Source organism: Chiloscyllium plagiosum, chromosome 4 (genome assembly GCF_004010195.1).
Source record: "Chiloscyllium plagiosum isolate BGI_BamShark_2017 chromosome 4, ASM401019v2, whole genome shotgun sequence".
NCBI lineage: Eukaryota > Metazoa > Chordata > Chondrichthyes > Orectolobiformes > Hemiscylliidae > Chiloscyllium > Chiloscyllium plagiosum.
The window spans coordinates 33,217,099-33,241,066 of record NC_057713.1 but is presented as its reverse complement, the minus strand read 5'-3'; the positions used below and the strand labels follow the sequence as shown (position 1 = coordinate 33,241,066).

Sequence of the window (23,968 nt, the reverse complement as noted above, 5' to 3'; positions counted from 1 at the left end):
AGTTGAAGATATTCTCCAAGTTGTTCAGTGGGGTTCCCCAAATTATTACAATTCCAGATGAGATATTCGAAATTGTTAAACTCCTAGGTGAGAAGTGATAAGTGGCTCCCCTTCTTTATTTGCCCCACTCCTCGGTTGGTTGCAACAAGGTTAATTTAAAAATTGATCCTCTTATCTCACAGATCCAAATGAACTTATGTTTTAAAAAAGAGCTAATTTAACCAGGCTTTCTTGAGCTAACAAATTGTGGGTTTATAAACTACTAAATGTCAGAAGTAATAACATGCAAACATTAAAAAAAAGAGGCAAGTTGAAAAATAATAAACGTTAAAAAGGCAGACATACTGATCAGTCTGTAAATTATTCAAAAAAATCAGATGGTTGAACGTTATGGCTGTTGCAGTGGAAATTACTGCTAGCATTGACATTGGTAGTTGAAGTCAATTTCAAGATTTTTAGTTTTGCAGGTTAATTAAGATTCTGTGGTTCTCATTAATTTTGACCATGGCTGATTTCCAGTATTCAGGGCAAGACAGAGCCATTATGATGTCCTACTTCCTTTTATCCAGCTTCCTAGCTATCTGGCTTTTAGCAGTCAGAGTAAAAGCATCTTTTTACCTGCAATACAAGGATGATTAGGGGATAATGCTTTGACTGGGATCTTTGTAACACACTAACATTCAAATCCAGGTTAGTACAGACGTGTACCTTAGCTTCCTGCATGAGAATTTCAATCTGACAAGCACACTACAACAGAGTTGAAACTAGTTTTTTAACCCTGTCTCTCTGAATTCTTCAGAGCAAGAAACACATAATCCACAGGTGGTACCTTGCTACTGAGCAGGGAGTCATCAGTTCTTTGTTATGCTTTTGGTCAAAAGAAATCACAGCACAATCTGTTCTTACTTATTTCATATTGAAGGGTTGTTAATGGAAGTTCCTTTTGCACCTTAGATGTGATTCTCTCTTTCAAGATTGCCACTCAATTTATATCGACAGCCTAATTCTGACTGTATTAGCCCTCTTTTAAAAACACATTATGGAATTACAACATAGGGACACAGAACACAGGAGCAGAAGTAGGCCATTCAGCCCTTCAAACCTGTTCCTCCATTCATTATGAACATCTAACTCAGTAGCTTGTCCCCACTGTCCCCCATATCGTTTGATCTGTATATCAAATTCCTTCTTGGAATCATAAAAAGCTTCAGCCTTGAACGATTTCTGTAACAGAGAATTCCGCAAGCTTACCACTCTCTGGGTGAAGAAATTTCTCCTCATCAGAGTCCTAAATGGTTTACCCAATATCCTTATATGCTGACTTCTGGTTCTGGACTCCCTCACTATTGGGAACATCCTTCCTATATGTACCCTGTCTAGATAGAGTCATAGAGTCATAGAGATGTACAGCATGGAAACAGACCCTTCAGTCCAACCTGTCCATGCCAATCAGATATCCCAACCCAATCTAGTCCCACCTGCCAGCACCCTTCCTATTCATATACCCAGGTAAAAACAATGACTGCAGATGCTGGAAACCAGAGTCTAGATTAGAGTGGTGCTGGAAAAGCACAGCAGTTCAGGCAGCATCCATGGAGCAGTAAAATCGATGTTTCAGGCAAAAGCCCTTCATCAGGCCTCTATTCATATACCCATCCAAATGCCTCTTAAATGTTGCGATTGTACCAGCCTCCACCACTCCCTCTGGCAGTTCATTCAATAATGTACCACCTTCTGTGTGAAAAAGTTGCCCCTTAGGTCTCTTTTATATCTTTCCCCTCTCACCCTAAACCTATGCTCTCTAGTTCCTATCCATGCCCCTCATGATTTTGTAAACCTCGATAAGGTCACCCCTCAACCTCCAACACTCCAAGGAAAACAGCGCCAGCCTATTCAGCCTCTCCCTATAGCTCAAATCATCCAACCCTGGTAACATCCTTGTAAACCTTTTCTGAACCCTTTCAAGCTTCACAACAACTATCCGATAAGAAGGAGACCAGAATTGCACACAATATTCCACAAAGCCATGTTCACTATCCCTAATCAGTCCTTGCCTTTCCAAATACATGCACATCCTATCCCTCAGGATTCCCTCCAACAACTTGCCCACCATCAACGTCAGGTTCATTGGTCTATAGTTTCCTGGCTTGTCCTTACCACTTTTCTTAAACAGTGGCACCATGTTTGCCAACCTCCAGTCTTCTGGCACCTCACCTGTGACTATCGATGATACAAATATCTCAGCAAGAGGTCCAGCAATCACTTCTCTAGCTTCCCACAGAGCTCTAGGGTACACCTGATCAGGTCCTGGGGATTTATCCACCTTTACCCATTTCAAGACATCCAGCGCTTCCTCCTCTGTAATATGGACATTTTGCAAGATGTCACCATCTATTTCCCTACAGTCCCTATCTTCCATATCTTTTTCCACAGTAAATACTGATGCAAAATACTCATTTAGTATCTCCCCCATTTTCTGTGGCTCCACATAAAGTGATCTTTGACGGGCCATATTCTCTCCCTCGTTACACTTTTGTCCTTAATGTATTTGTAAAAACCCTTTGGGTTCTCCTTAATTCTATTTGCCAAAGCTATCTCATGTCCCATTTTTGCCCTCCTGATTTTCCTCTGAAGTATACTCCTACTGCCTTTATACTCTTCTAAGGATTCACTCGATCTATCCTGTCTATAGCTAACATATGCTTCCTTCTTTTTCTTAACCAAACTCTCAATTTCTTTAGTCATCCAGCATTCCCTATACCTACCAGCCTTTCCTTTCACCCTAACAGGAATATACTTTCTCTGGATTCTCGTTATCTCATTCCTGAAGGCTTCCCATTTTTCAGCCGTCCCTTTACCTGCAAACATCTGCCCCAATCAGCTTTTCAAAGTTGTTGCCTTATACCGTCAAAATTAGCCTTTCTCCAATTTAAAACTTCAACTTTTAGATCTGGTCTATCTTTTTCCATCACTAGTTTAAATCTAATGGAATTATGGTCACTGGCCCCAAAGTGCTCCCCCATTGACACCTCAGTCACCTGCCCTGCCTTATTTCCCAAGAGTAGGTCAAATTTTGCACCTTCTCTAGTAGGTACATCCACATACTGAATCAGAAAAATTTCTTGTACACATTTAACAAATTCCTCTCCATCTAAATGCTTAACACTATGGCAGTCCCAGTTGATGTTTGGAAAGTTAAAATCCCCTACCATAACCACTCTATTATTCTTACAGATAGCTGGTACAATCCACTGGTTCCTATTTATCCACAACACAAACTGCTTCTTCAAAGAACACTAAGAAAATAGTTAAAAATGCTTTCCTTTTGTCCATAAACATGTTGGCTCTACCTAATTGCCTTCCACTTATCCAAGTGCCTTGTTACAATGTCTGTAAATACCAACTTCTAACACTTTCCTTATGATAGATGTTTCCTACTTTCTGCCTCTCTCCAATTTCCCAAAATAAAGCAGCTCCATTAGCTATTTTCCAATTTAAAGGAACATTCCCTGAATCTAATGAATTTGGAAAATTATAACCAATGCATCAACTATCTCGTTTTCTACTTCTTTTAACACTCTAGAATGAAATCCATAATAAAAAAAAACATCTCCTTGAAGAGTTTCTGAACATGTTAAAAGATAACTGCAAATTGTTTTGCTGTCTTTAAATACCATTTTTATATTTTGTATTATATTGTTGACATATTTTAACACATTATACAGATCTGGCCTACAAAAATAAATTGATCCTTATATTGAACTCACTTTGTAAGTGCATGCATTATAGTACTTGCCATTCTAGTAATTACTGCACCATCTTGAAAGCCTTGGCATTTTATTGAAAGCCTTATACCTATGAATGAATACAGTACTCTAGATGGGGCCTAACCAATATAGGTTTAGCATAATATCCTCACATTTTTTGTCTCATTCCAGAGCTACGCAAGCACCTACTTTTTTTCACTGAGTTATCAAGATTAAATCACCAATGACTTATAGCATGAAACAAGGCCATTCAGCCTGTTGCATTTCTGCTGGCTCACTGGAAGAGCTACTCAGTTGTCACGAATTCCTTGCAGCCTCACCACTCCCTCTCCCTATCACTGAACAAACTCACTCCCATTGTCCTTGCTGTGTCTCTGTGTGAAGCTTGGATATAGCTTTACAGCGTTTGCAACCTGCTTTCATTGGAGAGCTCTGTCAGCAAATGCAAGAGGTAATATGGGCACAACAGGTTCGCCAGCTTGGTTCAAAATCTGGGCATTTGGGGATGCTAGAACTGGCCTCAGTGCTCTTGTGTGAAAAAGACACAGGCCAACCTGCTCTGAATCACCACCTCCAGGGACAGCTGATATAAAATCTGTGTGAAGGTATGGAATAAGATTGGGCATGGCTTTGGTGTTCCCCATGGTCAAGTATCATGTACTGTCAGTCACTGTTAATGTTTAAGGCATGAATAATGACTCACTAGACAAGTTACCAACGCCGGAGGAATATTAGATGACTCTACTTGCTCCTAATAAAATACAACGCCATTAACTGAGGACAAAAGGCGAGCAATATCCAATATCAAAATTCCACCTTGGTTCCCCCGTAGAAAGGTGTTGATAGCACAGCCAGCTTATCAAGGCCACAATTTAGTTTGTACAACAGGGCTATCTTGACCCTTTACATCGATTGGAGAACCAATGGGAGAACTATGTTGATTTTCTTCATCAGGCTTGATGTCATTTAAATGCAATCAAGCATTTACCACAGGCCCGATCAGATAAAAATCCAGCACTTGAGAGCTGCCAGCCAGTCAGGTGTCTAATGTCTGCAGTACCACCAGGAGTCAAGGCTTCTGCTGGCAATGTTCCGAAGCCTTTACCAGTGATCATCACTGGGTGTCCAGAGTTAGGTAAATGGAGCAGGAAAGGGATCACACAGAGGGCATTGGTGGGACCAGGGGAGTGGAGTGTCAGATCTGAGGCCAACAAGCCTTTCTGATGCTGGATGACTTGATCGTGTATTGAGTTCCTGTGGAATGCCCACCAGATAGGTCTCTGGCAAACCCAACAGAGTTTCTTTGGGTCGCTTTTGGGAGACTTTTGAAAGACATGCACGCCCCGAAAGCCCTGAGCTACAATTACAAATACATCAATTAGGAGCAGGAGTAGGTAATTTGCCCCCTCAAACCTGCTCTACCTTTTGGCAATGACATTGCTGATCAGGTTGCCCAACAAGCAGAGCTCACGTCCTGTAAAGGAATAAAAAATACACAATCAAATCCACTCTTTTTGTTTGTGTCATCAACAAATCATTTATCTCAGTTCCTTCATTTTATTCATGAGACTTAGTTCCCTCTATGAAATCCTATTTGGTTTTGGGCTAATTGCATTTAAGTGACTCATTAATGAGTCTAATTGACATGTTACGAATTTTGGGTGGGATTTCCATGTCAAATCTTTCTTCTTCAACCACATGAGAGACACCTCTCCACCTCAAGATTTGGATGAGTACTCAGTGCTGCCTGCTTTTCCTGCCATCCTGTCCATTTAACTCCAGCAAATTCCATCCCGTCATTTAGTTTAACGCATACAGTTCACACAGGGATCTGTCCTGGGACAATGATAGCTCCTTTGAGCAGTAGGGTTTTGAGCACTAATGAGGTGCTGCAATGTAGGAGATGCTGTATTTTCGATCGGAGATTTATCATTGCAGCCCTATCTGCCCTGATGCCTGGGCGTTCAAAATTCCGTGAGTTGTGTTGAAAATGGGAGTTTTGTCCAATCAATATTTAGCCCTGAACCATAGTCGCTGAAATAGATTATTGTTGGTTTGTGGGAGACTGCTGTTTGCTACCTTACTGCCACTTTTCCTGCATTACAACAGGCTGCATTTCAAACAGTTCTTCAATCGCTAGGAGACATGCTGAGGTCAAGAAGGGCGCTATTTAAATGCATGTGTTTTCTTTACACTGGGGGGGGGGGGGGGGAGAGAGGTTCTGTCTGAGAATATTTCCTGCCAGCAGCAAAAGCTACAATCTGTTGTGCGCCTGGAACTGCTCTCGACCAGAGTCTGTTTTATTGAAAAGAAAATCCTCCGAATCAGCAAAGAGAGACAGGGCGCAGCGCACGGGATGTGAGCTGAATTAATGATCACTCGGCTATCTGCCTGAATGGCTTCGAGCATGTCAGATTCCCCAGTTACTTAGCAGCAGAAATGTCACAGTTCTTCCAGCAGATAGTTACCATAGCAACTGTGACATCATCGTAGACATAGTGATGCATGAAAATCTGAGTGACTCGGACTCGTTGCTAGGATGTAAACTTGGAGAAGTCACTGGGCACTCTGTCAAGTGAACGACATCCACTGAACACTCTGTACTTTCATTGTGGTGTTTCTCACTGGGAGGGCCGCCTGTCCTGTGGGCTCCGTGCTCTGTGAGCCGGCACCAGTCCCACTCACACTCATTTCTTGAACGTCAGAGGATTGTAATAGCAGCTGCGCTGGAACGGAAGGTTTTGTTTTTTTTTCTGCCACCCCTCCCGCCCCCCAAAAGGGAAAGCTGTCTGTCAAACCTTATTTCCCTGTAAGCAACAACGTCTTTGCAAAAGAGCAGGGCACTAACGCGCAATATTCTCTAAGAGCTGTTTTTGAATGAGGGATGGAGTTAGGAGAAACTTGAGCGATGAGTTCTGCTCCCTGTGTTGAACTGGGGTTTGGGGGAACATAGTGTCCATATGACCTGAGGTGGTGCAGTAAAGTTTGGTTCATTGGGACAATTTTATTTTTTGGAGTTGAAATATATTGATAGAGTTAGTTCTCCATTAAGTCAGCCCCACTAAAACTGATTTAAGCACTGTAGAAATTAACTGCTACCTGGCGCAACATCTCCTATGAATTAAGGTTCCTATAACCATCCCTTTATTAATGTCTCAATTTGGTGTGGAATCAATGAACATTATGCTTCCCATATAAACTTAGTGCTGTACTACATACTGTTGTAATGTGGGTCCTGTAATTACAAACAACACTGTCATCTACACAGTGGCAGTGCAGCAGTTTTTAAGTATTAAGATGGTATTGTCACAGTGTACTGACCGGATCAAACTGGCTCAGTTGCAAGCTAGTGGGCAGACCAGTTTTCCACTTGGCGAGACCCCAGGTAGGTACAACATATCACAGGTGTCCTCTGCCTCACCCACAATTTTTGACCCAGGACATTTTCATGAGCCACTCCTTCTCCCAACCACAACATCAGTGTTTTGCATTCAAACAGTGGGTCAGATGTAAAAGTGCAGCATTAGGTTTCAAAGACCTACAACTGAACTGAGAACTATGAGATTTAGAGGCAGCTGAAGCTACAAACAAAGGTCAAACTTTATGTGGGAAGAGCTAAAGTACTTATTTAGTTAGAGCCACTGTAGATGTTCAGTATGTTCTAAGAATACCCCACCAACACCACTGGGTATGCATCTCAAAGGCAGAAATGCTCACTTCTGCCTCAAATTTATATTTTCAAGCAAGTTCCAGCCACTACACACATCCCACTGCTCACAAATTCCAAGTCAATGTAGTAAGGCAGTGGTTCTAATGTTACAGGTCTCTGATCACGTCTCGGTTTCCTGAACCCTGAAATGGAACTTGCCCTCATGTTCAGTCAAGAGGCACGTTTTCCTTGACTTCATGTGTCAGGATTCAATGAACTGTTCAGCACCACAACAATTTTAACTTCTGGTGCACTTCAAGTTTTAATAGCTCTCTACCTGTGATGCCTGTATCATCGGCTGTCAAATTATCCTAAGCTCTGCAATCTCCTCCCTCATCCATTCCACTTCTGAACCTCTCTTTAGTCTTTTAAGTGACTCTCTAAGACTCTTCTTAAAGCTGAGTGCTTTGAGGAAGAGTTTAGTCATTTCTCTAATACCTCCATCTCAAACTCTGTTTGATAACACACTTATGAATCACATTGAGACCTTTTTCTAAGGTAACAACACTACATAAATACTAATTATTGTACTTGTTGACTATGCTAAAATATAAAATGGCCCAAAATGTCAGTTATTATAGTGAATCACCCAGCATGCCTCTGCACCATGCAGAACTTGAAGGAATTCTGCTCTGTCACTGGCCATACTGAGTTCATTCCTCTCAGTTACTGCAGCAGCCAACATGCTACACTTGGCTTCAGCACCGCTGGGGAAGACTAAGGTATCAGCTTCCAGTAACTCATCCAAAAAAAGAAATTGACAAGAATTAAATGTTATGCCAACAGTCAGAGGACACTGAACATTTGGCTCACAATGACTATCACTTGGCTGAACTAAGGGAAGGAGGCCAGTCACTAGGGAATGGTGTTGTCCAGAGCAACTGGGTAAAGGGGATAAATAGAAGGTTCGGTAGGCACTTGAGTGACTTGATAAAAATGAATGAATCCTTTCGAGTGATTGAATTGAAACATTGGAATGGTAGACAACAAATACTGTACTTCCAAATATATTTGGCTTATCACTTAAAGATTTTCATGCCCATGTTGATGAAACTGAAAGCTAAAACCTATTAAGTGGCTCCATGATACCAAAGGCCAGTCATTTTGAGTGTGAAAGATGCCAAAACAGTAACAAAATTTACAAAATTGGTGACCTAATGGTAATTTTCAGTGAAAACATCATTCAGAAGTCCAGATTATGGAGGGTCATAGAGTCATAGAAATGTACAGCATGGAAACAGACCCTTTGGTCCAACTCATCCATGTCAACTAGATATCCTCAATTATCCTAATCCCATTTGTCAGCACTCGACCCATGTCCCTCTTATTTAAATACCCGTCCAGATGCTTTTTAAATCTTGTAATTGTACCAGCCTCCACCATTTTCTCTGGTAGCTCATTCCATGCACTAACCACCGTCTGTGTGAAAACATTGCCCCTTCATGGGCTCAAATCCTACCTCAGAGGCTAGTGCAATTTAAATTCATTGTATACTCAGTCACTGAATTGCTTTACCATCAATCGCTGCAGAAACCTAACAAGTTCATTGGATAATGTCCTTTAGGGGTTTGGGCATTGCGGGCTATGGTGACTTATCTGGTAGTATTGGGCATAAAGTCAAGCAAGGCCCATTTTGATATTGGGAGCAACTCATGCCACCTTTTACACTTTTCATTGTGATAAAATGAGATTCTTGCTGGGGGTAGCAAGTTGCCAATTGGCAGTAGTTATTGCTTGTTCAACACTTTGTTGACTGCACAACTTGATATTCAGCCTCGTATCTTATCAAACTCTCCAAACAAGTGAGACCTCAGGAAATCCTGACTTGAAAATCAGAGCACACTTGGCAAATTCACTGCTTGCTCCAAACAATCTCCATGTTATCTACTACCACACATTAACCTAGAAAACAATCTACACGCACCAGCCACATACAGCCCTCCTCCATACACATTGGCATGCAGCATTCAGCAATCTCTCATATCATCCAGGTATTTCCTCAGTACACTGACAGTGCGATTTGGAAGGACCGACTTGCATTGCAGGGTGCACCCTGAACTAGCATTGAAAGGCTGTAGTGGGAACACTTTGCACACAGGCACAGGCACCCAGCTCACACACTGGACTAAGCTGAATCTCAGGGACACTCACTTAATGCCTACCTGCAAGATCATAACATTCACGCCTTACCTTGCCTTGCCAATGAGCATAGGCACACAATCAAGCAGCTTGCTTTCCTGCTTCAGCAGTCTAAGGGTGCAAAATGAAGCAGCACATGGCACTCAGAACAATCTCACCTGCTCCACGTACTTGGCAAATTCACTGCTTGCTCCAAACAATCTCCATGTTATCTACTACCACACATTAACCTAGAAAACAATCTACACGCACCAGCCACATACACATGGCACTCAGAACAATCTCACCTGCTCCACGTACCAGCACAACCATCACACTGCATATGTAGCCTGCAAGCAACCATATCTCAATGACTGAGGGAAGTAGCCCTCACTGAAGTCCATGGGGACACGCATTAGTTGAGGTCCAATCAAGAGCAGCCTACCATAGTATTCTAGGAAATGGGCCACAGTCAGACATCTGGTCAGGACTTTAATGGTCAGGGGTCTGTGTCTTTGTAAAAGGCCATGGTCAGTCCTTTGTCTTTATAGTGACTAGTCCAGAGGGTAAGGTTGAAACAGTTGCACAGGTATATAGGAAGCAGTCCAGGGATCTAAACATGACTTATCCATAGCTGTCTTTGGTCGAGAGGCTGAGCCACAGTCAGTTTATTGGGTCTGTCCACAGAAAGTAAGAGAAAGGTGGGGAATGTTGGGGGGGGGAGGGGTTGGTGGGTGTGGTGCTGTAAAGGGCAGCCATTGCTATGGGGCTGAGCCTTGGTAGGTTATCCTTCAGCACTGGGCCTTCAGGCTCTGGTGAAGGGCACAGCACCATTGTGAAAGGTGGGGGATGGAAAGGTGGAAATGGCAGGAACTGCAAGGGTTGGAGTACTCTAATTGCTGAGAAGGATGTAATGCTAGAAGTTGATGCTCATGGTCAGCAGCCCTGTGGCTCCAAGGGGGAAGCAATGTGTGACCAATGTTCCCTCTGCTTCAGAGATGAGCCTCCAAATATTAAGCACCACACACTCGCACAGGCTCAGTCTTCCCTATTATAGGCTATCTTCTCTTGTAAGATCAGAATAGGGTGACCATTAAAGTCTTGACCAGATATCTGACTGTGGCCTATTTCCTAGAATACTATGGTAGGCTGCTCTTGACTGGATGAATGGATGAGGTGCAGTAAGTGGCACAGCTATTGGCATTGGTGCACATGGGAAAAAGGTGGTGATGTGTTTCAAGGCACTAAGGGAAGAGCGTGGAGAGCATTCAGGGTTGGTGGTATGAGAGGTTCGGGGGACATGGGAAAATGTTGCGTGTATTAGTCAGGTCGACAGAACCTGAGCCTTGGTGGAAGGTGGGTGTAGTAGCTGATATGCAGTGAATGTACAAACATACAAAAAAGAACACTCAACCCTTTGATCCTGCTCCACCATTTAATAAGATCGTGACTGATCCTGAGGCAACAGAGAGAGGAATGTGGCACTTACCCTAGCAAAGAAGGTTATTGATCAGCTTGCAGCATTGCTGGCTATTTGTCTGCAGTTTAGAGGGCACTGACATAGTTGACATCTCAGACCAGGCTGGCAGAGTCTGGTGGTGTGGTCTACACTACTGATCCTCTGGAAAGAATCCAGCTCTCTTCTCGTGATTTCCATCCTCCAAGACTTCCTAGTACCTGCAGAGAATCATGGTATTGTCTAACCTTTCTCTGACATGTTTTTACTTCATCCTTAACAAAGGGCCACTTTGAAATGCCAATGCTCATCCAAATGCACAGTAGCCTTTAAGAGGATGGCATAGATTCAAGGGAGATTGGCTGTTGGGTAGATATCCATTGGGTGGCGAGTTGTTCTGCAAATGATGTGATAAGATTGAGCGGTCATTGGAAGTGAAATGTGTCATAAAGGCATGGTTGGTAATTAATAAGGTGAGGTTGGTAAGTTCTGATAAGAGAACTTGCTAGGCCTCGTGGCAAATAAAATCCTCCTAAAAACTTAACTTGGAACTAGCCAAAAAAAAGCAAGCTTTAGTCAATTCATATCTTTAATGGAAGTAAATATGCCATAAATATCTGGCACTCCATGCCTACAGCAATGTGGTTGACTCTTCGCAGCTCTCTGAGATGGCCTAACAAGCACTCAGTTTAAGAGAATTTGAATGGGGTAACAAATGCTAGACTTTCCAGCGATTAACAAAATAAGATGAAAACAAATCAATGTACAAGCAGTAATGGAATTCAAAAACAAATTTCTTCGACAGCTAGTGCCTTAGTCATTCAAGTTGTTTGTCAATAATGATGATAAGAATAGGGCTGTGGACTACCATAATGGTTGATGAATGATTTGTGCTTACAATTTCTCATTCAATACATCAGTAATTTCACACGAGCATTCAAACATCTTTAATATAAAAAATCATCCACCCTCTCTCATACAGAAATCAAATAAAGGAAACAGAAGAGTGAGTGGTGAGTTATGATCAGAAATATAAGGAGAGATGGCCATAAGCTAAACTGGTGGAATTGATTGCTTTCAACCATCTTGACTCAGAGAACAGTTTTATTCCCCATGATATACTTTCCTCTATTACCAGTATACTGCTTTATGCTCTCCCAGTCAAATGGCTTTCTGCACAATGGTGCCTTGGTCAGTTAGCTCCTCCACACTGCATTTCTCACTCCCGTTCAAATAAACTGAAAGAAGCAGCCCCTACCTGCCTCACACTAATACTCACACTCACACCCTCCTTTCCATGACCAGCAACCAATGATGAGGCTGAAGGTTATACAAACAACAATGGGGTTGAAGGTTATACAAACATTGAAGTTAAAGGTTATGTAAACAGTGGTATTGAAACTGCAAGCAATGATAGGGTGAAGTAATGGAGGGCAGATTGCATTTCATTCACAAGACAGTGAAGATAAGTTACCCTGCTTTTGGCAAAGTCCTTGGAAGGATTAAAATTTTCCAAAATCAGCTGATCAGATTAATTGCCACTTGCAATTCAAGTAAAGATAAACCATTGTTATCTTAAAGACCTAACAATGAGTAACTCGGAGTAAGCCTTTTGGAAAGAATATTGTATTGCAATACAGTTGACTGCCACTAGATGTCTGTGTTATGCTATGTCAACAAAGGAGGCCATGATTTGGAGGAACTGTTGTTGGACTGAGGTGGACAAAGTTAAAAATCACACATCAGATTATAGTCCACTGAGTTTGTTTGGAGGTATTAACTTTAGAAGTTAAAAATCACACAACACCAGGTTATAGTCCAACAGGTTTAATTGGAAGCACACTAGCTTTCGGAGCGACGCCCCTTCATCAGGTGATAGTGGAGGACTCAATCCTAACACACAGCTATGATGAAAGAGCGTCGCTCCGAAAGCTAGTGTGCTTCCAATTAAACCTGTTGGACTATAACCTGGTATTGTGTGATTTTTAACTTTGTACACCCCAGTCCAACACCAGTATCTCCAAATCTTAACTTTTGAAGCGCTGCTTTCTTCATCAGGTCATCAGAAACAGCGCACCGAAAGCTAGTGCCTCCAAATAAACCTGTTGGACTATGACTGGTGTTGTGTGATTTTTAACAAATGAAGTGACATCTTGCAGCAAAAGATTTTATAATATTTAGGTGTAAACTTGGGAAATATTTGAGCAGCAGTCCATAATTCATTGAATATTGTGCCTTCCAAATTTGCTTCTGTTTAACAGACCTCCCTAATTGCTATTTTAAAGGCAAATCTTGTGCCACAAGCAACTTATCTAGCATTAAGTTATTTACATTCATGATGAAGAAATGTAGAAAGCTATGAGCAATACTATCCTTTTCCAAAAAGTGAGGAAACTACACACCAGTGAGCCTGATATCAGTGGAGGGTAAATTATTGAAGGACATTCTGAGGGACAGGATTTACATACGTTGGAAATGTAAAGGCCAACTTAAGAAATAGTCAGCATGGCTTTGTGCATTGGAAATCATGTCTGATTAACCTGACTGAGTTTTTTGAAGAGATGACAAAAGTATTGATGAAGGCAGAGTGGTAAACTTTGTCTATGTGGACTTCACCAAGGCATTTGACAAGATTCTGCATGATAGACTCATTAGCAAGGTTAGGTCACATGGAGTCCAAAGGGAGCTAGCCAATTGGATGCAAAATTCGCTTTAAGGTAGGAGGCAGAGAGTGATGTTGGAGGATTGCTTTTCACACTGGAGGACTGTGACCAGCAGTGTGCCACAAGGATCGGTGCTGGGTCCACTGCTTTTTGTCATTTAAACAAATAATTTGGATGTGAATATGTAAGGTATGATTAGTAAGTTTGTGTGTGATATCAAAATTATTGGTGTAACGAGCAGTGAAGAAGGTTATCTCAGGGTACAATAGGATCTTGATCAGATGGGCCAATGGCCTGAGGAGTGGCAGATGGAGTTTAGATAAACGTGAGATGTTGTATTTCGGTAAAGCAAACCAAGGCAGGTCTTACACAGTTAATGGTTGGACACTGGGGAGCGTTGCTAAACAAAGAGACATAAAAGTGCAGGTACATACTTGCTTGAAAGTGGACTTGCAAGTAGACAGAATGGTGAAGAAGGCATTGACGTGCTTGCCTTCATTGTTCAGTGCACTGAGTGTAGGAACTGGGATGACATGTAGCAGCTGTACAGGACAGGTGTGGCCACCTTTAGAATACTGCGTTCAATTCTGGTATTCCTGCTATAGGAAAGATGTTGTTAAACTTGAAAGGGTTCAAAAAAGATTTTCAAGACCTTTGCTGGAATTGGAGGGTTTTAGCTATAAGAAGAGTTTGAAAGAACTGGGGCTATTTTCCTGGGGTGGCAGAGGCTTGAGGGGTGACCTTATAAAATCATGAGTGGCATGAATAAGCTGAATAGTCAAGGACTTTTTCCAATGGTGGGGGTGTCCAAAACTAGAAAGCATAGATTTAAGTTCACAGGGGAAAGATTTTAAAAGGACCTGAGGGATTACTTTTGCACACAGAGGGTGGTGTGTGTATGGGACAAGCTGCTAGAGATGGAGGCTGGTACAATTACACCATTTAAAAGGCATCTGGATGGGTGGATGAATAGGAAGGGTTTAGAAGGATATGAACCAAATGGTGGCAAATGGGACTAGGTCAGACTGGGATGTCTGGTTGGTGTGGACGAGTTGGACTGAAGCATGTTTCCATGCTGTCTAACACTATAACTCTAGACAGTTTGCAACACTATTTTTATTCATGACAGTAACAACCTCTTTAAGCAGAATTTTTGAGTGGGAAGCAAAGAACTGGATGAAAATGACCGAAAAATAATTTTCTCAGAGTTATTACGTAGAAACTAGCTACATTTTCATTTGCAAGGTTACGAAGATTTTAGTTCAGAAAAGCACACAACTTATTGTTAATTACTTTATAATTTTGGCTAGCTTGAATATGATACGTTTAGTCAGCAAAACATTGGCAGTCAGCTCGCAGCACAACTGGTTCAGCCTGAGGAGGTGCCTACCAGAGGCAGCATGCTCGGCTGGAATTTGAGAGTTAAAGAACAAACGTAGTGTTTACCATCATGACATGACTCTGATTCAATGGAGAATGCTTCAGGTTCCTGGCAGCAGTCATGATTTTCTCATCCAGTGCCAATGGTCTGGTGCTTCTTATTGCTGCCAGACTGCATAGGCTGGTCACTTGGCCAAAAGCTGATCTGGCTCATGTCTCCTGTCAGCAAACCAAGCACTGCCCCAGATATGCCATACTGAGGAGAAACGTGTCATCGGTTAAAACAAAATCAGTAAAAAAGCATCACGATTTCAGGATTTCCTCAGTTGCTTCATAAATGGCCTTCATTCTATCTTAATGTCAGGGGCCCATTTAATTATAATTGCAGAATTCTCAGCACCTTCTCATGATTCCCCAGATACAGAAACAGTCTGTCTCCATATGCGGCATGACCTGCATAACGTCCAGTACAGGGCTGGTAAGCAACAAGTAAAATTCACACCACACAAATGCCACAGAATGATGATCTCCAACATTGTTGTTTTCCCCTGATATTCTCTACAACATTCAATCCTGCACTATCAACAGCCTGGGGCTTTGCCATTGACCAGAATCTGAACGGGACCAGCTGTATAAATACCATAACTACAAGGGCAGACCAGAGGCTGGGAATTCTGCAGTGAGTTAAGAAACGCTATGGTGCAGAAAGAGGCCTTTTGGCCCATTGAGTCTGTACTGACCTTCTGAAGTGCATCCCACTCTCACCTAAATCCCTACTCTGTTCTCATAACCCCACCAATCTACCTAGCCTGCACATCCCTGGACATTATGAGGCAATTTGCATTGCCAATCCACCTAACCTGTACATCTTTGGACACTGGGAAGAAATTGGAGCACCTGAAGGAAATCCACGCAGACCCAGGGAGAAAGTGTAAACTCCACACAGACATTCAGCCGAAGCTGGAATCAAACCTGGTTCCCTGACCCTGTGAGGCTACAGTCGAGCTCTCCAAATCCTGATTTGGCTCAAGTCAGAAGTGTGATGGAATATTCTCCAATTGCCTGGATGGGTGCAGCTGCAACAATACTGAAGAAGCTTGACACCATGCAGGACACAACAGCCTGCTTAACTGACACTTCATCCACCATCTTCAACATTCACTCCCTTCACTACTGATGCATTGTGTACCACTAATAAGATGCTCTGCAGCAAATCACCATGGCTCCTTAGAAAGCACATTCTAAACCTGTAAATTGTACCACCTAGAAAGATAAGAGCAGCAGGCATGTGAGAGCACCATGCCTGAAAGGCATAAATGATCCTGAATATATCACCATTCTTTCATTATTGCTGGGCCTAAACCCTAAAATCCCTTGCTAGCAGCTCTGTGGGTGAACATCCCTCTTCATTTGGTCGCAAAAAGCATTTATCAAATGACTGTTGGAAGCCAAAATACATTGCATCTATTGGTTCACTATTTTGCCCTACTGATTATACCCTCAAAAATTCTAATAAAATTATCAAAAGGATTTCATTTCATTAAACCATGTTGACTTGTTCTAATCATATAGTGCTTCTTAAGAGCATTGTTAAGACACCCATAATAAGAGATTCCAGCACTTTTCTAGACACTGAAAATTATGACAGATAAAGAGAATCTTAGAAAATCAAATGCAGTGTGTTCACAATCTCTACAGTTGTCTTCATTAGGTACCCTAGGATGTAAACTATCAAGTCCTGAAGATTTGTATTTTAGCTCTTAACATACCTCTACTGATACCAATTATTTTAATGTTCTCAATATGTACCTTCTATTGTGATGATAAATAGAAAAATGTTTCTTTATTGTTTGCCATTGCCTCTTCTACCATAACTAATTTCTCCTATCTTTGTTCTAAGAGGCCAACATTTACTTTGGCTACTCTCTTCCTTTCTATATACTTGCAAAGCTCTTACATTCTATTTTCACATTCCCAGTTCATTTACTCTCTCATTTTGTTCCTTTTTTGTTTCCCTTTAATGTTTTTCTTTTAAAACACTCAAAGTTAATCTAATACTATTCTTCACCTGCTTAATAAGCCACAGATGAATCTTTCTCATTGTTTTTGATTTTCAATTACATATATTTTTCATTGGATATTTTGATTAGTTTCTTTAAATGTTTCCTATCCCTTATTTAGCTCCATACACATTTAGACTACTAATCCAACCAGCCTTAGTCAGCTCTCATACCTATGTAATTGGCTTAGTTTAACAAGATTCTTGTTAAAGAGGAGTAGCATCACAAATTACCAGTGCACCTGGCAGCCAGTAGCAATAGAGAGCACATCATCCATGAATGTTTCATGTGAACCATTCATCCATTCCCCGAGATGCAATCTTTCCCACAATCTATCACCACCATTTTTACTACCAACCTCCCAGTGCATTCCTTCAATCCAGCCATATGGGTCTTGCCCTTACTTTATTCAAAGTGTTAACAACAGAAATTCAGAATGAAGAATATATATTTACTTACTAAATTCCATTTGTTTTTAATACTTAACAAAAACAACAAAGAATAGCCCATGTAAAATGGGCTTCCTGTCTGATGTGTTCATTTATCTACCCAATTCTCCTATGAAAACTATCCACAGTGGCTACAGGAAGTATGCTCAGCTCCAATTGAGGACAATTCAATGGCCATGACAAGAGCTCTCTGAGTCTCTAGAACCTGACTGTAGGTTACTCCATTTCAGTGCAGGCAAGGGAGGACAGGTTTAGCTGGCTCTGTAACACTAATGATGAGGATTGAGTCTTAAGTATGCAGTTTTCCTAAGATATTTCTCCAAGGGAACAAATACGCTTTAACATGAGCATATAAAATAGGACCAAAAGTAGACCATTCAGCCCTTTGAGCCTTTTCCAGCATTTATTAATATCATGGATTATCTAATTGTGCCCTCAACACTATTTGCATTAATATGTCTCAAAAATATTCAATGTCTCTGAAGACCCTCTGAATCTTGAATTTCTGAGAGAATACAAATTCTTTTCACTTTTCCTGGAACAAATCTCAGTTTGTGTGTGGTCTGTGAGTCACTATATAAAAACGTTTCTGTTAATATCTTCTAAGTTACACATGCTATCATTCTCTGAGCTGGTACTTGCTGAAGTGGTGTTAAGTCATCAGGAAGACTGGCCTCTTATTTCTGAAGGGGCAGAGATACGCCCACATGTGCAGCCCCTGAAATAAACATGAGAGATGTTTGTGGCTAAGGGAGAACAGACTAAGTGACTGGAGAAAGAGAAAGGGGAGTTAGATAAAAGGAGATAAAAAATAGGGGATAAAGGTGTGAGGAAACCTGCAACATTGCAATGCCTTTCCCCTATTGATCAGCACACTTTTCTCCATGGGGAAGCAGTTGTGCAGGTGGTCTCCAGGTCTTCCAATGGTTCCCTCCTAGCACAAGCTGTACATGACTTAGTTCAAAGAAGAAGTAAGTTTGCATGTGATATGGGGAGATTGGTTAGCTTAGGTGGCTGGACAGTTGGTTTGCAATGCAATGATGTCAACAGCGTGAATTTAATTTCTATACTGGCTAATGTTACCCTGAAGGACTGTCCTTCTCAATCTCTCCCCTTGTCTGAACCATGATGACCATTAGGTAAACCTACCACCAGTCATTTTTCTCTATAGAGACAGTAGCCCTATAGAACTATGGTGACTTGGGAATATTAAAGGTATTTAGAGAATATGCCTATTGTAGGTCGTAAACTGTACAGCATGGAAACAGACCCTTCTATCTAACTCGTCCATTTTGACCAGATATCCTAAATCAATCTAGTCCTATTTGCCAGCATTTGGCCCATAGTCCTCTAAACCCTTCTTATTCATATACCCATCCAGACGCCTTTTAAATGTTATAATTGTACCAGCCTCCAATACCTCCTCTGGCAGCTCATTCCATATGTATGCCATCCTCTGTATGAAAATGTTGTCTCTTAGAAACCTTTGAAATCTTTCCCCTCTCACCTTTAACCCATGACTTCTAGTTCCCCTACTCTGAGAAAAAGACCTTGGCTATTCACCTTATCCATGCCGCTCATGATTTTATAAACCTCTATCAGGTCACCGCTAAATCCTTCAACGCTCCAGGGAAAATAGCTCCAGCCTATTCAGCCTCTCCCTATTGGCTCAAACCTTCCAACTCCAGCAACATCATTGTAAATGTTTTCTGAACCCTTTCAAGTTTAACAACAACTTTCCTAGAGCAGGGAAGACCAGAATTGATCACAGTATTCCAGAAGTGGCCTAACCGATGTCTTGCATGGCTGCAACATGACATCACAACTCCTAATGCACTGATTAGTGAAGGCAAGCATATCAAATGTCTTTTCACAATCCTGTGTACCCGTGACTCCGCCTTCAAGGAACCATGAACCTGAACCCCAATGTCTCTTTGATCGGCAACACCCCCCAGGATCCTACCATTAAGTATATAAGCTCTGCCCTGATTTGGAAAATACTACACCTTTCATTTACTAATTTAAACTTTATCTGTCACTCCTTGGCCCAGAGGAGTGGCAGATGAACTTGTACTCTGAGATAATGTTCTTCACTGTCCAGTGCAGCACTAAGTTTGATGGTGTCTGAAAACTTACTAACCATTCCTCTTGTTTTCGCATTCAAATCTTTTATATAAATGACAAAAAGCAGTGGACTCAGCACTGATCAAAGTTAAGTAGTGAATCTTGCAAAGGTCATAAACTTATGAGCCTTCCTGAGGAGAAGCCCACCCTGATGATTATTGGTATTTTACTCAGTCATGATTTAAATACATTGTAGATGTTCTTTTAGCAGATACTTTCCAATGGCTGAGTATCAAGAACTTTGTCAAAAATACAGAGACCAAATAGAAATATCCCACAGCCATGATCAATCAAATCAGCTAATTCAATGCAGACTTGTTGGCCCTGAGCGCTCCTTAGTATGTCCTTTATAGTCATGGGATAATCTATCCACATGAGTCATTAAGTTTTATAATGTGAACACTACTTATGATATTATATTAAAAGTTATAATTTTCATGCCGCCTATTAACCAACAATGTAACTTTTCCATTGCATTGTCAATCGCATCACTGCCTGAACATCAAATTATCCCACATGGAGACTAGGCCTTTTTAAACATGTTCCTACAGTTACATTCTGGCATGCTTGTGATCTCTGGAATATTACCAAATATTACCAAGGCAAAAAAAAGAGTCTGTAGGCTATAAGGTATAAAGCTCCTTTGTATTGTAACTCACAGTTAGAAATTTTGAATAGATGATTATATCTTATTAAACATTTCATTTTATACAGCAACTTCTCCGTTTCTTATGTTGTTGGAGGTTGCAAGTTTCCAATGTGAAAGCAAGGACTGAAGGATTCAAATAAATTGAAGAAAAAAAAAAGGCTATATATATTGCAGTTTTCACAGCCACAGGATCTTCCGAAGTGAAGTCTTTCTCGAAGTACAGTCACAATTCGAATGTAGGAAATGAAACAGCTATTTCCTCATATCATGCTTCCATGAACAGAGCTGTGAGGATGGATAAATAATCTGTTTTTGGTGGTGTTGGCTGATGAATAAATATTGGCCAGGTCACCAACTACCCTTCTTTTCTTCCAAATGATGTTGTGCAATATTTGACATTAACCCAAAGGGAAAATGGGATCTCAGTTTAAGAGTTAATCAAAAAGACAGCAGCCCCAATAGTGTGGCATGGTGGCTCAGTGATTAGCACTGCTGCCAGGTATCTGGGTTTGATCCCACCCTCGGGTGACTGTCTGTATGAAGTTTGTACATTCTCCCTGTGTCTGTGTGGGTTTCCTCCCATAGTCCAAAGATGTGCAGGTTAGGTAGATTGGCCATGTTCAGTTGCCCATAGTATCCAGAGATGCACATGTTAAGTGGATTAGACATGCAAGATGCAGGTTTATGGGGATAGGGTGGGGGGTGTTGGGGGTGGGTGTCTGGATGGGATGCTCTTCAGAGGGTTGATGTGGACTCAATGGGCTGAGTAGCCTGCTTCCGCACTATAGCGTTTCTATGAACAGTGCAGCATTTCCATATTACTGGGCTGGAGTATCAGCCTGGAGTTTTGTGCTTAATAGTCTCTGGAGGTGAATTTCTAAGTCACAGATGAGATTGTCTCAGTTGTTGGCAATGACATTAGACAACTGAGGAGGATGTCACAAGTCTGCTTAATCGTTGCCACAGATAACACTTACAGCAGAGACAGATGTCACGGCCCCATGGTAGGCCAGCCAGGTAATGAGTGTAAAATTGTATTTCTCCAAAAATCCCACTTCTCATTTTAAAAAAAAAGTTGCATGTGGAATAATTTGCATTTAAAAGTTACCCAACATACATGGCCATAAATAACGTTATCATTCGTTAACAAGGCAGTATGATATCTCAAGTCAATTCTATTTTTGTCAGTCTCTGCAAATGTATTGCATTCTACAGGGAGAATCTTATAAGGGTGAGTGGCCTGAGTAATGGTGAGATTTCTGGAAGAATGGGTGAAATATTGTATGATTGGGAGCAGCTCACATGTTTTATGTATTTGTAAGGTGCCAGTTAAAGGGAATTATAGCTTGTTAAACACCTGACCAGTGCCCCAACCTCTCCTATTAATATTCTGCTTCTGATCATACTAAATGCATCCAACAAGCTAGATGTTGAGAATTCTCATCATGGACATCAGAACAGGTACTTGGTGACTTAATCTTGCTGCTAGCTGTGAGGAAGCTTCATATTGCTCAGCCCAAAACAAAACCCCAAGATCGACAGCCATTAGCTGTCAACAGCTGTACCTATCCATCATCCTGACACCTCTCCGATCCACTTTCAGGCCTGAAAGGCTGCTGTGAGGACAGTATACACTCAGGAATATGGACCAGCTCACACATTGGACCAACATGTATCTCAGGGCTGCACATTTTCTTTCACTGCACTCACTTACTCACCTGCATGCTCATGGCATCCCTGCCTTGCCTCATCAATCAATGTATGCACTTAACCAATTGCCTCGCTGATCAGCAATCCTTGGTCAAGGGGGAATAACTCTTGTCGTGCAGCAGTGTGCCATGTCAATCTCACACCTGTTCAGTAAATAGAAAAGCATGGATGAGAAAGAGATCACATGGAGGGATATTTGTCCATGGACTGGTGCAACCTGGCTTCAAGGAGTTGGGTAAGAGGGGAGCAGAGGTGAAAGCCAGGCAGGAGCAGGCTCACATAGAGTTGGGACTTGGGAAGACATTGCAGACAATAGTGAGAGTGACAGAGCATGAATCTTAGTGGGAGATGGGTGCGGTAGCTGAGATACTGTGAATGAGAGATACCAGACCAAAGAGTGCGGCACTTACCCTGATGGGGCGGAAAATGTCGTTGATCTACTTATGACACTGCTGGTATTCCTCTGGACCATGATATCCCCCTGACACAGTGGTTATCTTGGACCAGGCTGCCAGGGTCTGGTACCATGGCCATTTCTGACAATCCTCAGGGAGGGGAACACACCTCTTTCACACTGACCCATCCATTCGGACTTCCAAGTCCCTATCGGAGAATCATGGTGCCATCTCCACTTTCTCCGACAAGTTAAGAATCTATCCATCAATGAGGAGGGCAGCTTCAGAATGTGCTTATCTAGGGCCTTTAAATTTGGCATTGGTGCTAAACTGTCAGTGGACATTCGGGGGATTGGCGGATCGTTCCAGGGATGTTGCATGGTAAGTTTGGGTGAGATTCAAACATGACAGATGCCATGGGGTGAGGTATGTAGTTAATAAGGCAAACTTGGTAAGAATCGATGAAAAATCTGAAGAAGGGTCACTGGACTCGAAACATTAACACTCTACTTAGATGCTGTCAGCCCTGCTGAGTTTCTCCACCAATTTCTGATTCTGTGTGATGGGAAACCTTGCTAGGCCTTATGGGAAAGAATCCAATGGATCTCACACACACAAAAAAAAATTCAACCATAGTCTTTAATTTTGCAGGTGTCTTCATGCAGTAACTATTCCTCTTGTACCTGTTCATCTTAAGGCACCAAAGGTGAAGTGTTGTTCTCGTGGTAAGTGCTGTTGCTGATCTTTTGCTGTTACTAAGGAGCAGTGATCATTCTGTAGACCATGACATGATCTCTTCCTGATCTACTGCCTATAGTGAAGGCACAATTTTCCCAGATTTATGTTGATGTCTGTTCTCGTGATGATATATCTGAATATTCACCATGTACACTGCAGGTGCTCCAAACGGAACCTAGGTTTCCACCTGGCCTGGTTTTTATTGAGGTCAGAAGTCACTCAACACCAGGCTATAGTCCAACAGGTTTATTTGAAATCATAAGCTTTTGGAGCACTGGAAATAAACCTGTTGGACTATAACCTGGTGTTGTGTGACTTCTGACCTTATCTACCCCAGTCCAATGCCAACATTGGACTGGGGTTGGTACCTGGGACTTCGATGTTGTGGCTATTACGGAGACATGGGTAGAACAGGGACAGGATTGGCTGTTGCAGATTCCAGGGTTTAAATGTTTTAGTAGGGTCAGAGGTGGGGGTAAAAGAGGGGGAGGTATGGCATTGCTTGTCAAAGATCGTATTACAGCAGTGGAAAGGACGATGGATGAAGACTCACCATCTGAGGTAGTCTGGGCTGAGGTTAGGAATAGGAAAGGTGAGCTCACCCTGTTAGGAGTTTTTTACAGGCCTCCTAATAGTCCTAGAAACGTAGAAGAAAGGATTGCGAGGATGATTCAAGAGAAGAGTGAAAGTAATAGAGTGGTTGTTATGGGGGACTTTAACTTACCTGATATTGATTGGGAAAGCTATAAC

The 23,968-nt window shown here is 41.8% G+C and overlaps 1 long non-coding RNA gene across 1 annotated transcript in view; it reads right to left on the bottom strand.

Moving 5' to 3' along the window:
- The window catches only part of LOC122548930, an 80,452-nt gene that overhangs the window by 39,529 nt on the left and 16,955 nt on the right, over positions 1 to 23,968 (bottom strand). The window contains exon 2 of the long non-coding RNA XR_006311370.1: positions 22,094 to 22,228. This is a non-coding gene — a long non-coding RNA (uncharacterized LOC122548930). The remainder of the gene's footprint in view (positions 1 to 22,093; positions 22,229 to 23,968) is intronic.